The 12,259-nt window shown below is 42.2% G+C and overlaps 1 long non-coding RNA gene across 1 annotated transcript in view; it reads right to left on the bottom strand.

The window, feature by feature from the left end:
* The window catches only part of LOC306969683, a 437,728-nt gene that overhangs the window by 117,576 nt on the left and 307,893 nt on the right, over positions 1–12,259 (bottom strand). The gene's annotated exons all lie outside the window — the stretch shown is intronic.

Genomic DNA, 12,259 nt, shown 5'->3' on the forward strand with positions numbered 1-12,259 from the left:
TAAGTGGATACTGTTCACCCCCATCTTCACTTGCTTGTAATAAAATAGTTTTTTTTAACAAATGCATAACGTGATTATTCAATGTCACTGGTTGTAACAGGATTCCCCTCATGTTTGCACCTGAAATATATTATTTGGAACACAGTTTCAAACCAAGTGTGTGGATGGATGCCTCGGGGACAGTTTGGTTTGGCTTGTTACCGCGGAGACTGCGGTTCAGATCCATTTGGTGATAAAGTGTTAAGAGATCTCGCGTAATGAAGCTGGTTCACGTCTCGATATCGTGGCTTAAAGCTGGGGTTCCCGAAATTTTCCTGGTGCCCCAAACATGACCATGGGAACAAATGGGGGCCCTCCACATGATAAACTAATGATCCTACAAATATAATTGAAAAGAGACAGTAATGTGTATTAATGCATTGCTGTGTTTGAAAATGTGCACTTTTGAAATAATGTTTTGCCGTACAGTTACCCCAGTGTTAGTCTATGCACAATAAGATCAGATACAGATATGAATGTGAACAACCGCCAACATAACAGTGCAGGTTATTTAGTGTTCATGATTCTGTCGGTAGAAGGGGAAACGCTGACAAATAAAGTAAAAAAAACAAACAAACAAAAAAACACTTTAATGCTATATTTCTACACAATCCCACATATTTTGGAAAAGCGTATACAACCACTTTATATATGTTTTACCAGGGGAAATATCTATGTTGTTAATTTGTACTGGCGAAAGATTGGCAAACTCTGTGCCAGTTTTTGTTTCATGCAAATATGACCGGATCATATGACAGCATTTTGAAAAGAGATCCATCCATCCATTTATCCATTTTCTTCCACTTGATCAGTCTCAGCAGACTTCCCGATCCACGCACGCCTCCTCCAGCTTGTCCCACTAGGACATGCCTGGAACACCTCCCACGGGAGGCGACCAGGAGACATCCGAAACAGACGCCCTAGCCACCTCAGCTGCTCCTTTCGACACGAAGGAGCAGCGACTCTACTCCGAGCTCCTCCCGGGTAACTGAGCTCCTCACCCGATCTCGAAGGGTGCGCCCAGCCACCCTGCGAAGGAAACTCATTTCGGCCGCTTGTATCCGCGATCCTGTCCTTTCGGTCATTACCCAAATCTCATGACCATAGGGGAGGGTGGGAATGAACAACAATCGGTAAATCGAGAGCTTTGCTTTGAGAAGAGATATGTTGGTTTAAGGCTCATTCATACACAAGACGCAAGAACTTCTTGTTCTTGCACCCTGAGCTGCAGAACAAAATGAAGTCATTTTTGCCTTGTGGCCAAGGAAACGTTTTGTAACTGACGACAGAAAATGCAAACATGACTTCATTTTATTCTGCAGCTCAGGGTGCAAGAACAAGAAGTTCTTGCGTCTTGTTAAGTATGAATGAACCTTTAAAGAGAATGAATGAAAACGAGCAGGCTGTTTTTGTTCATAAAAATGGACCGAAATCTAGAAAAATTCAATACGGTGTCTTCAATGCGTCAAGGAATTGCCAGATAGAACCTTTGAGATATTAACTACAAAGCAGCAGTAAATGGAGTACTCAATTTTCTTACACTTATAAGTAGAAGTATATACAGGAGTAACACAGGTCCTCAAGTAAAAGTATCAGCTTGAAATTGTACTTGAGTAAAAGAGCGAAACTTTCAAATTTCAAATGTGCATTATGAGTAAAAAATAAAATTATTGCACATATTATTGTAAGTATAGTGTTACATGCAGTATTTTCTTTTTTAACACTTGTGCAGCTGCTATAAAACCAGGGCTAAACCAGGGCTAAACCAGGACCAAACCAGGGCTGAACCAGGGCTGAACCAGAGCTAAACCAGGGCTAAACCAGAGCCAAACCAGGGCTAAACCAGGACCAATCCAGGACCAAACCCGGGATAAACCAGGACCAAACCAGGGCCAAACCAGGGCTAAACCAGGACCAATCCAGGACCAAACCCGGGATAAACCAGGACCAATCCAGGGCCAAACCAGGGCTAAACCAGGGCTGAACCAGGACCAAACCAGGACAAAAGATTGACTCGTTATAAAGTAGCTTAATGAGTTAAAAGGAGTAAACAAAGTGAAATGATTAGGTTTCTTTTTACCAGCAGTGAACTTTGCGCCAGTTTTGGTTTCATTTGCGCACAGAATACGAAACGTGATCCATTAAATTCATGACGTCACCTCCATCTCCTCTCGAAATCCCACTCTCTGTTGTCACCTTTCCCCTTGTTTACTGCCAGAGAAGACCCTGAACTCTGCGCCACTTTTATATCACACGCGCAATTGCCAAACACAGCGCGCAAACTGAACCGCACTCCACGTCAAAGCAACATCTCCAGCTGCAGCTTCCGCCACAGAACTTATAAACCCCCTCGAAAAACTTCATCTCCCGGCGTCACGTGCGCGCAGCCCTGAATATTGCACAGTTCCATCTCCTCCGGCTCCGTCCCCGCTCCCAGCTCCCAGCTGCGCGCGGAGGAATGCCGAACCCGATCCTCGCGCGGGCCCGTGGAAAAGCGGAGGGGAGAGATTTATGATTTGTTGATGCCTCCTGCGCGCCGCTCTGTACTGTTTCTTTTGCCGAGGGCCTCAACACGCAATCAGCAGCGCATGTTTCACCGGGCGCTGGTGCTGGTTTTAGCCATGCACCCCCCCCGCCCCCCTCCCCCCCCCCCCCCCCCCCCCCAAAGGCACAGAGGAACGTTGGCTGAGAAAAGAAAGGAAGAAAGAATTCCACGTTTGCGCGTAAAATGAGAAGGATGAATGCGTGCGCTTAGGGCTCTCCTCTCTCCACGGCGGGGGGGGGGAGGTGTTTGGGGACGGGGGGGTTTGGCCTTGGATGTGCGCGCGGGACACTCGGCAGCATTGAGTGTCGCCAATGGAAGCCGACAGTCGGAATGGAGACGCGGGGTATTTCGAAATTCCCAAAATGGGCAGGGTTACAAAGGAAGGGGGTCAAAGGCAAAGCTACTGTACTACATGAAATCGCGACGTTTGCCCGGTAAATGTACGGCTCTGCGCCGGAGAGTGAGTGTGGCCGGACCGGGGCTGGTTGTCACACTTTTTGTCGCAAAAAATGTCCCGCAAGACATGCGCATTAAATGGAAGATTAAAGCGATACTCCGTAAGATTGCAAAGTGAGGAGAGAGCAATATTTGATTGTAAACAACCGAGCTCCTCCTCTTCCGACTGGACCGGGAAAAGCCACTCCGAGTTTGCAAAATGAAGAGAACGTGAACAAACTTTCACAAGTAAATCAAGAGAAAATCCAGTCGTTGCCCTTCCCGCCTGATTGGCTGGTTCACTGGAAATCTCGTCTCATTGGTCAAAGTGATGGCACCGGGATTAGTGTCTGATATCTGCAAAAGGCGGGACTTTAGAAAAAGTGCCATTATTTAAAAATGACTTTTGTTATATCCAATTTCAGTCCCAGTTACTCAATTATACGCAATCTATTCATTTTTTTTTTTTTTACATTTAAACTTACAGGCTATCACTTTAAACTCTTGAACTAGAACAAGGCCCATCTTAATTTGTTATATCTTATTGCCTCAAATAGTTATTAACCGACAAAGACAGGGAAATAGACTGTGACAGTGAGTCCCATGTGCATTATTAATGTGTGAATTTCTGATTTTTTTTTCTATTTCCTTTATTGTTCCTTGAGATAAAGGTTTACTATAATACTACCCAATACATGCCTGATGTGCTCCTCTCACTGCTTTGAAGGACTAATAAAATCATACATTAATTTTCTGCCAATGCAGTAAAATGTATATCAACAAACGCTGAGATTAATATGATCAGAAAAATATAAAGACACAACGTCATGTGACCACCAAACCCAGCACAGCGTTTGACAAAACGCTTGAGCTCGTTCCCACATGACATTTGCTCGAAAACTCAATTATTGTTCAATTCAAAGCTATGATTTATAGCTTTGTGCTACAGGCTTTTGAAACCAACACCCGGGCAAACCCCTGGAAAAGACAGATCCTCTCCTCGTTTCATTGCTTGGTGGGAATGTTGCAGCAGAAGAATCAGGATGTTTAATGCTATGAGCAATATCAAGTCACAGCGCCCCCTATAGTGCGGCTATAAGAGAGCATGTGACAACCAACCCGTGCGACAACCAGCGGGGCCAGTTCAAACAAGTCAAAACAAATATGATATTACAAAGCTAAATCCGATTTCGAAAAATGTGGAAATCAATGAAAACCACTCAGAACATGATTCATATTCTCATTACGAGTCATTTAAACCCATTCTCGACTTTTCGTTTTCGTTGCGTAGACTTGGATTGTGTCGTGATTCCAAGTCGTCCTCAAACGACTTCAAAAGAGCGTTTCCTTTATGCTGTAATATGTTTGGTAATTGCAGAGATACACGTTATATGACAGTTTCAGGGGAAGGCTTTTGTTGTCCTCTTCCAATGTCACGGAAATGGATTGGTCTGCAGACATGTCGCTGACAAGAGGTGGCGCGGGGCCCCGTTGGCACAGGCTGCTCTCCCTGGGTTAAATATAGAGTCCCCCCACTGCGTAAAGCATTAGCGGCTTGACCTAAAAGACTATTTCATACTCCAGACCAGAGGGTTTCCATTGGCACAGGTGACCAGTCTGTGTCCCAACGTCTGAGGTTCAAATCCATGATTGGGTTTGGTTTGGAAGGAATAGACCTTTTTACGAATGTTCAAAAGCGCGCCGCTGATTGGGGCCAAATGGAATGTGTCTGCAGCAGCTGTGCGGGGTCTGAAAATCTTTCAGTTTAAACGTTTTAATTCATATTTTGGGGTAACCGTGACCGTTGTAACTGCTCTCTATCAACTATTTATGTCGGCCGTATTCCCATTTCTGATCTTCTTACAGTCCATAAGTGTCATTCTGTATGTCATAGTTCTCTCTTTGGAATATGGAACTCTTCCCATGTTTCTGAAAAATAAAGCAGTCAACTTTAATGCTATAAAAGCATCTGGCTGCAAAGCTTTTTTGAGTTCATTCAACTTTTGGGGTTTTAGTTAAGTCAAGTTGGAGAAAATGCCTATAGGTTTTAGTTCATTCAATAAACGTTCATTCAACTGAGAGGAATGACTTTCCCAAACTTAAAATTGAAAAATTGCTGGACTTATAGTTAACTTACTAACATAAGTTGGCACAACTACTTTCTTGGTTAAGTTGAATGAACTCAGAAAAGCTTTGAAGCCAGTTGCTTTACTATTGCAAGTTGAGTCAATTCTGTGTGTCATAGTTCTCTCCTTGGATTATGGAACTCTTCCCATGTTTCTGAAACTGTTTTCTAAAGAAAACTACTACTACTTTCCTGTAGTCTTTCATTAAGTTGAATGAACTCAGAAAAGCTTTGAAGCCAGTTGCTTTACTACTGCAAGTTGAGTCAATTGTTAAAAGTCAATACTTAAAATTAGCATTTGCACGAACAGTGCTTTTAAATAACAGTGTCCAGAGTTATATCTTCCAAAAAACATGACGTCAGCATAGGTCAGTTTTTTGTTATCTTGAAGTTGACCAGTCTAATGCACTGGAATGTCTAGAGTGAGCAGTGCATTATCAGAACGATGCAGTCAAAATTATGCACTGTAATATCCAATCACTGTAAGGCGTTTTCACTGAAACAAAATGATAAATGGTCTTGAAAAAATCAAGGAAAACGGATGCTTTGAAAAAGTTAATGTGGAAAATTAAACCATAAGTGCTTGTTTGTTTTGTTTTTTCTTTCATTTTGTTCCAGTAGCCAGTAGTTCCAGAAGCCCATTTTTCCCGAAGGTGCCGTGGTGACAGGCGACATCTGAGCCAGTAGCTGTGTGGTTTATGTTTCATCACTGCCCTCTCATCATTGTAGGAGGTATAGGCAGTAGAGCGACGGCTCTTGCCTAAGGACCCACATTGGGAGTTGGTATGTTTGTGCTCATTGGTCCCAAAGGTGGATTCGAACCGGGACCCCCCCCCTGCACGCAAGTGACTAACCAGCCACTTTATGAGGAACGGCAACGATACATAACCCTGAAATGAAACTATTAAACTGGAATGATGGCCAAAAGAACTTGTCACCGGTCATTTTAGACTTTTTTTCTCTAGGGCAATAACAGTCATTAGATTCATTGTGCCAAAATGACGGTCTTAAATGCCATTAAAAAAACAAAACATGAAACCGTATTCAGACTGGAATTAAATCTACATGTCACAGAAAATAATGACATTGCTTGAATGTTATTCGTCAAGTTCATCAACAATACAGAAGTGTTGGTTCAAAATGCGCTCGACTGCAGTTCTGGCTGAAATTGTTCACGATTTACTGCTCCAAAGCCCCCAGTTGCTCTTGGATATTGAGGTTTCCGCTCATTCTGCTGTTTGATGGAATCTTTGCAAATCTTGAGAAATCAATATGTATGTTGAAATGTATTTTCTTAGGCAGTGAAAATATAGTATTTGGGCATTAAAAAGCATTAAACTTTCCAGTATACAGCCAGTGGTTGGGGATTAGCCGCGCAGAGTTTAGCCGGTTGAACGCGCTTCGCTGTACAATATTACCAGCAGAGGGCGTCAGAAACACAGTCCAGACATATGTGGAAATGGAATAAGATATTCAATTCACAACAGACACCTTATTGTCAAACTTTTAAATCCAAAAATTAAACCATGTTGTGACATTGTTCCTCATCAGAAACATACCTGGAGCCATATTTTGCTTAACTGATGCACGTATGGTAATTTCACGCCACTTCCACACATGATTATTAGTTATAAGACGTTAACCATCAATGCGTAAGTGACCAAAATTGCATGTCAAAGCTACAATTATGGATAAGTCCACAATGCTGCACATGAAATACGTCTGGAAATGGATTCCAAAGAAGCGAAAGCGTTCTGGACTGGGAACGAAGTGAGGCACATGAAGCCCAATCTCAAGCTGTGCACATCTGCCGGGCCGCACTCATTTCCATCCCGCACGGAGCGGCACCACAGTGTGGAGCGTGCACGTCGCGAGAGATTCCGCCGAAAACCAGTTTAGAAAATAGCTGCCTTCTAAAGTACAGGGAGCAGCACAAACCTTTAATACAGAACTGGGGATGACAGAAGTAATTTCTGATCCACTTATACAAAACGGTCCTTAAAGGTGCATTATGCAACTTTTTATGTGGAAAAAAAACGTTATATTTATGCATATTTTACCTTGTAGTGACCCAGTGGCTGTATGAGTGGTCAGCATGGCACCTTTACTTTCCATCACAGTGGTCTCAAGGACGTTCTAGGATCAATTGTTTGGAAGGTTTTCACTGCTCTCTACAAAAAACCTACAAAACAATTGATCCTGGAGCGTCCTAGAGACCACTGCGATGGAAAGTATAGGCGCCATGCTGACCACTCATACAGCCACTGCGTCACTACAAGGTAAAATATGCATAAGCAACAATTTTTTTTTCTGCATAAAAAGTTGCATAATGCACCTTTAAGTGTCATTCTGTACATGAGTCCCACTTCTCTTCTTGAAATTTGGAACTCTTCCTATAGACTATGTTTTGTTTTGTTTTCTTCTGTTTGCTACACTGTAATACACAAAAAGTTGAGTCATCTTAAAAAAGTAAAGCATTTGGCCGCAAAGATTTCTTTTTAGTTCATTCAACTTTTTAGGTTTTAGTCAAATCTCGGGAGTTGGTGAAAACGCCTAGAAGATTTCATGCCAACTTTATTCAATAAATGCAATAAAATGCAAACATTTTGGGGAGAATGATTTGCCAAACTTAGAATGAAACATTTACTGGACTTATAGTAAACTTACTAACACAGTTTGGCACAACTACTTCCTTAGTTATTATTGTTTGTAGAGTTAATTGTTAGAAGTCAATACCTAAAATAAGCATTTTCAAGTACAGTACAATTACATTTTCAAGTACAGTACAATTACATAACTGTGTGTCCAGAGTTACATGAACATGAAGTCAGCATAGGTCAGTCATTTGTTATCCTGAAGATCCAGTCTGTAGGAATGCAAGTGCATTGTGGGAAAGGTGTAAGATCCAATCATCACTGTAATTGGGCTACTTCAGGTGCACTGAAACAAATTAAGGCTTGACTTGAAAAAATCCAGGAAAAATCCATCTAATGTGGCTAATCGTTTACAAGTGTAATTCCCAGTGAAGTTTACTTCCACACCAGTAATGTTCAACTGAATATCTTTTTGCTGAATACTTGCATATTCAACTATTCATTTCTTTTTTCATGCAGATAGTGCATTAGACTTCAGCTGGATGAAAGAATTAAAGATTACAAAATCAAGTAATAGCCAGGGCTCCGGGTCATCTGGAATGTTTTACTTTACTTATTTGAATAGTAAATATTATTGTAATGTAGATATTTCAGGAATTGGTTGGGAGGTCCAATATCTTATGAGGAGGTACTTGGTGTGAAACGTTTGAGATTTGGTTTAAAAAAAAAAACTAGGAAATAACTGTGGACTAATATTGGACATGGACTTGATAGGTCTACAAACAACGTTTCAACATACATTTTTTCAACAACAGAGCAAAGACCATTAGCCCGAGGCCCTGACTCATTTCTAGCTCCCACAAACCGTTCTAACCTTGCCTCTCCTGTCCAAACCAAAAGCGATTTGGACTAAACGGATACTAATCAACAACGTGCAACGACAGAAATCACGTTTGGCTCCCTGTCGTCCAAGAAAAGCAAAGCCGTAACATCTCCGTGGAGACGAGATGGCGAAGATTCAAGCTAATCTCTACTTTAACTTTGAATGCATCACTTTTTTTTATCATAACAATGAAAGAGGAAGCCTAATGTTAGTTGTGATCCAAGCATATTCCTAACTTTTCTAATATTTAAAATATCCCAATTCTTCAGGGAGCAGTTTATCGGCACATTTCGCGACTTGCAGAGTCACTTTCCGGGGTCACTGTCACAGAAATACTAGAAAACCAGCTTTGTAATGAGACGCACAGTGTTTATCCCAAAAACGTGTTCCACTACGAGAAGAAAAATCTACCTTTAAAGGAACAGGCCACCGTTTTGACATACTGAGATGATATGTTCTTGCTTGAGCTTAGACGAGTTGATGCGTACCTGTCTGGTCTTCGTACGTGCCCTCAGTCACGCAAAAAGCGACCAAAGATGTTGTTAGCATTTGGCCTCTCCTAATGTGTTCCTATAGCTCCAAACGGGGTGAAGTTAGAAGCGACCAAGCTCTTCCAAGGGGCACAAAGACCAGAAAGGTACGTATCAATCGGTGGCCTGTTCCTTTAAGGAGTACTTTCACTTAAGTAACGAGCGGAATGTGTGTTTTTTTAACTTGTTTTGGAGTGATTTTTTCACCAATAGTATTTGTACTTTCACTCAAGTAATGAAATCGAGTACTTGGACCGGCGAGGGGTATTTTTCACTGCAATTGAATGAATGCTTCTGTTTTTTGTGGCTTTAAGTGATTCTATGTGGTGTACGTTTTTTTTTTTTCTTTCGGCACAGTTTCTTGTATTATCAGTTGAAACCTAGTCCTTGCATTGTTTTTTTTAAATAATGAAGGAAACGAAATCAGGTACAGGGTCTTTACGTGTGACAGACAGTTCTATTTCGCGGTCCAATTTAAATGAGTCACTTTACTGGGAAGACGACGGAGCTAATTGTCCAGTTTGCATCGACTGCGTGAGATCAACATTCCTTCGTATAGAACATCAACGACTGTGGCTTTACTCCGATATGTCTCATACACCCCGGCCATCTGCCAGCGACTATAATGGCACTGGAATACGGAGGATACAACAATAGATGCAATAGTTGTTCCATTAAATCAACAAATCAAGGCGTGTAAAAGCCAGGTGTTGGGGCGGAATGGAGCCTCCGTTTCCAAACGAGGGACAAATGCCTTTTCATATAGGGATCGTTCCGAGTCAAATTGCATTGCAGTGGGCCACTCTACTTATTTTCGAAACGCATATGTGTCACCATGTCATCAGGGGCTAGCGTTTTAGTCACAAACAGGGAAATCAAGGGCAATACAGGCACTGGAATACGCCGTAATATATTATTATCAAGGCCTAATATGAAAGTGCAGACGACAAATGCAAGCGAGTGAAAAGAAAATGTCATATTTGGAACAATTGCCCAGAAAGGTCTGGTAGCAGCGGTGGTAGGAGGCAAACAAACAGCACTAAGTGATTGGGAAGGATTATGGACAAAGATGTTGCAGTGCGGTAGTACTAGAGGAAGTAGAAGTGGTAGGGGTTGTAGTAATAGTAGTTGTAGTAGTAGTGATATGGTGGAGTAGCAAGTTTGGGCTTAAGGAGGGAATTAAATAAAATGGCAGATTTGGAACAATTGCGCACAAAAGTCTATAATCATGGTAGTGCTAGTCCTATCATTATAGTAGCAGTTGTCATAGTAGTAGTGGTACAAGTAGGAAAAAATACCAAGTGCTTTGGAATATTTGGTACAGTTTTGCACAAAAATCTAGTAGCATTTAGCAGTCGTAGAGGAAGTAGCATTTGTAGTGGTAGATGTGTTAGTAGCAGTAGCAGTAGTTGTAGAAGTAGCCGCAGTAGTAGTTGTTGTTGTAGTTTTTATAGTAGCAACAGCAGTATTCGTGATAGCAGTAGTTGCTTTTGTAGTAGTAGTAGAAGTAGCATTAATAGTCTTGTTTGTTTGTTTGTTTGTATACTTTATTGTCCCCGTAGGGAAATTTGTCCTCTGCATTTAACCTAGTAGTAGTAATAGTTGTGGTAGTAGTGATCCTGGAGTGCGTGTGCTAAATCATGCACTAGAAACTAAACACAGATTTGGAACAATTACGCACAAATACCTAAATCATATTATCTCCTTGTGATTTGTAATTTGCGGCATAATGCTTGATATTATCGATGAGTATTAGTAGTAGTTGTTGTAATTGTTGGCTGGTAGTAGAAGTGGTCGCTATCGTAGCTATAGCACCTGTAGTATGAAAATAGCAGCAGTGATTAAACGCACTCTCCGTTTTGTAATAGCAGATTCAGAACAATTACGCGCAAAAGCCCAAATCAAATAACACCCCGCTCTTGTGCGTCATTTTTTTCCGCCCAAGAAAAAAAAAAAAGAGGGTTAATTACCACGCGCCCGTCCCCTTCCATCAGGCGTAACCAGATCAGCTTTGCATACAATCAGCATTTGGTGCATTAGCGCGCGCCTGGTGTCCGTAATGTTTCTCCTATCGCTGCGCGTAAAGTGGCTTCTTTTTTTCCCCCTGCTCCGTTCGCCGCGCGCGGAGGAAATCGAACTGCGGTCACCCAGAGGACACGGGCGAGTTCAAAAGGTCACGGCGCATTGTCCACTTTGTCTGGGGCTAAGAGTGCGCGTGCGAGTGTGCGCGTGAGAGAAGTAGGAGGAGAGAGAGAGAGTCTGGCCGGAGGCTGGAGAGGACAGGTCAACTTTCTCCCTTTTCCCTTTTTCTTTTTTTTCTTTTTTGGACCATCAATTTCAAAAGCCGAAGAGCGCGCGCCTCTCCAGGAAAGAGCGCGGCACGGTGCGCCCTGCGTGGCCCTCGAGGAGCTGCGCGGCTTCACCTCGCGAGCCGTAAATATGCACGCGCGTAATGTTTCAACAAGCGCAAGGGTAAAAGGTTTACGACGCTTGGCGAGCAGCGTTAAAATAGTGCGTAAATCACGGTGCGCACGCGTCTCTGTTTGCAACGCCCGAGTGCTGAAATGTTCCTGGTCACAAAAGTCTGACAAATATATAATAATACAAGCCACGGGTTGACTAACTTTTGCTAAATACCACCGAGGATAAAACTACTTCTTCTACCAGTACTACTGCTGCTACTACTAGAACTGCTGTTGCTTCATTGACAACATTACGACCACGACATCACTGCTACTTCTGATTCACTTCTGTTTTTAATCAGTACTTCTACTAGGCCTGTGCAGTTGTGGGATTATACTTCAGTTGAAATAGTGTTGTGCAATTTCTGCTGCTGGTGCTGCTGCTGCTACTACTACTACCAGTACTCGAGTTTTGCGTAATTGTTCCAAATCGGTTACTCCAAATCACATTTTGCGTTTGATTTTCTACTGCTATTGTTACTACTACTTCTACTACTGCTGTTGCTACTACCACCATACTAACAGCGCTACATACTTCTGCTTTATAGGTAATCCCTTATGAGCCCAAAAAAGTTAAATAATACTCCAGTACTGCAGCAAAACCCACTACTACTTACTGCTGCTTGTGCTTGCTTCTTTGTACTTG

Source organism: Gobius niger, assembly GCF_951799975.1.
Source record: "Gobius niger genome assembly, chromosome: 10".
NCBI lineage: Eukaryota > Metazoa > Chordata > Actinopteri > Gobiiformes > Gobiidae > Gobius > Gobius niger.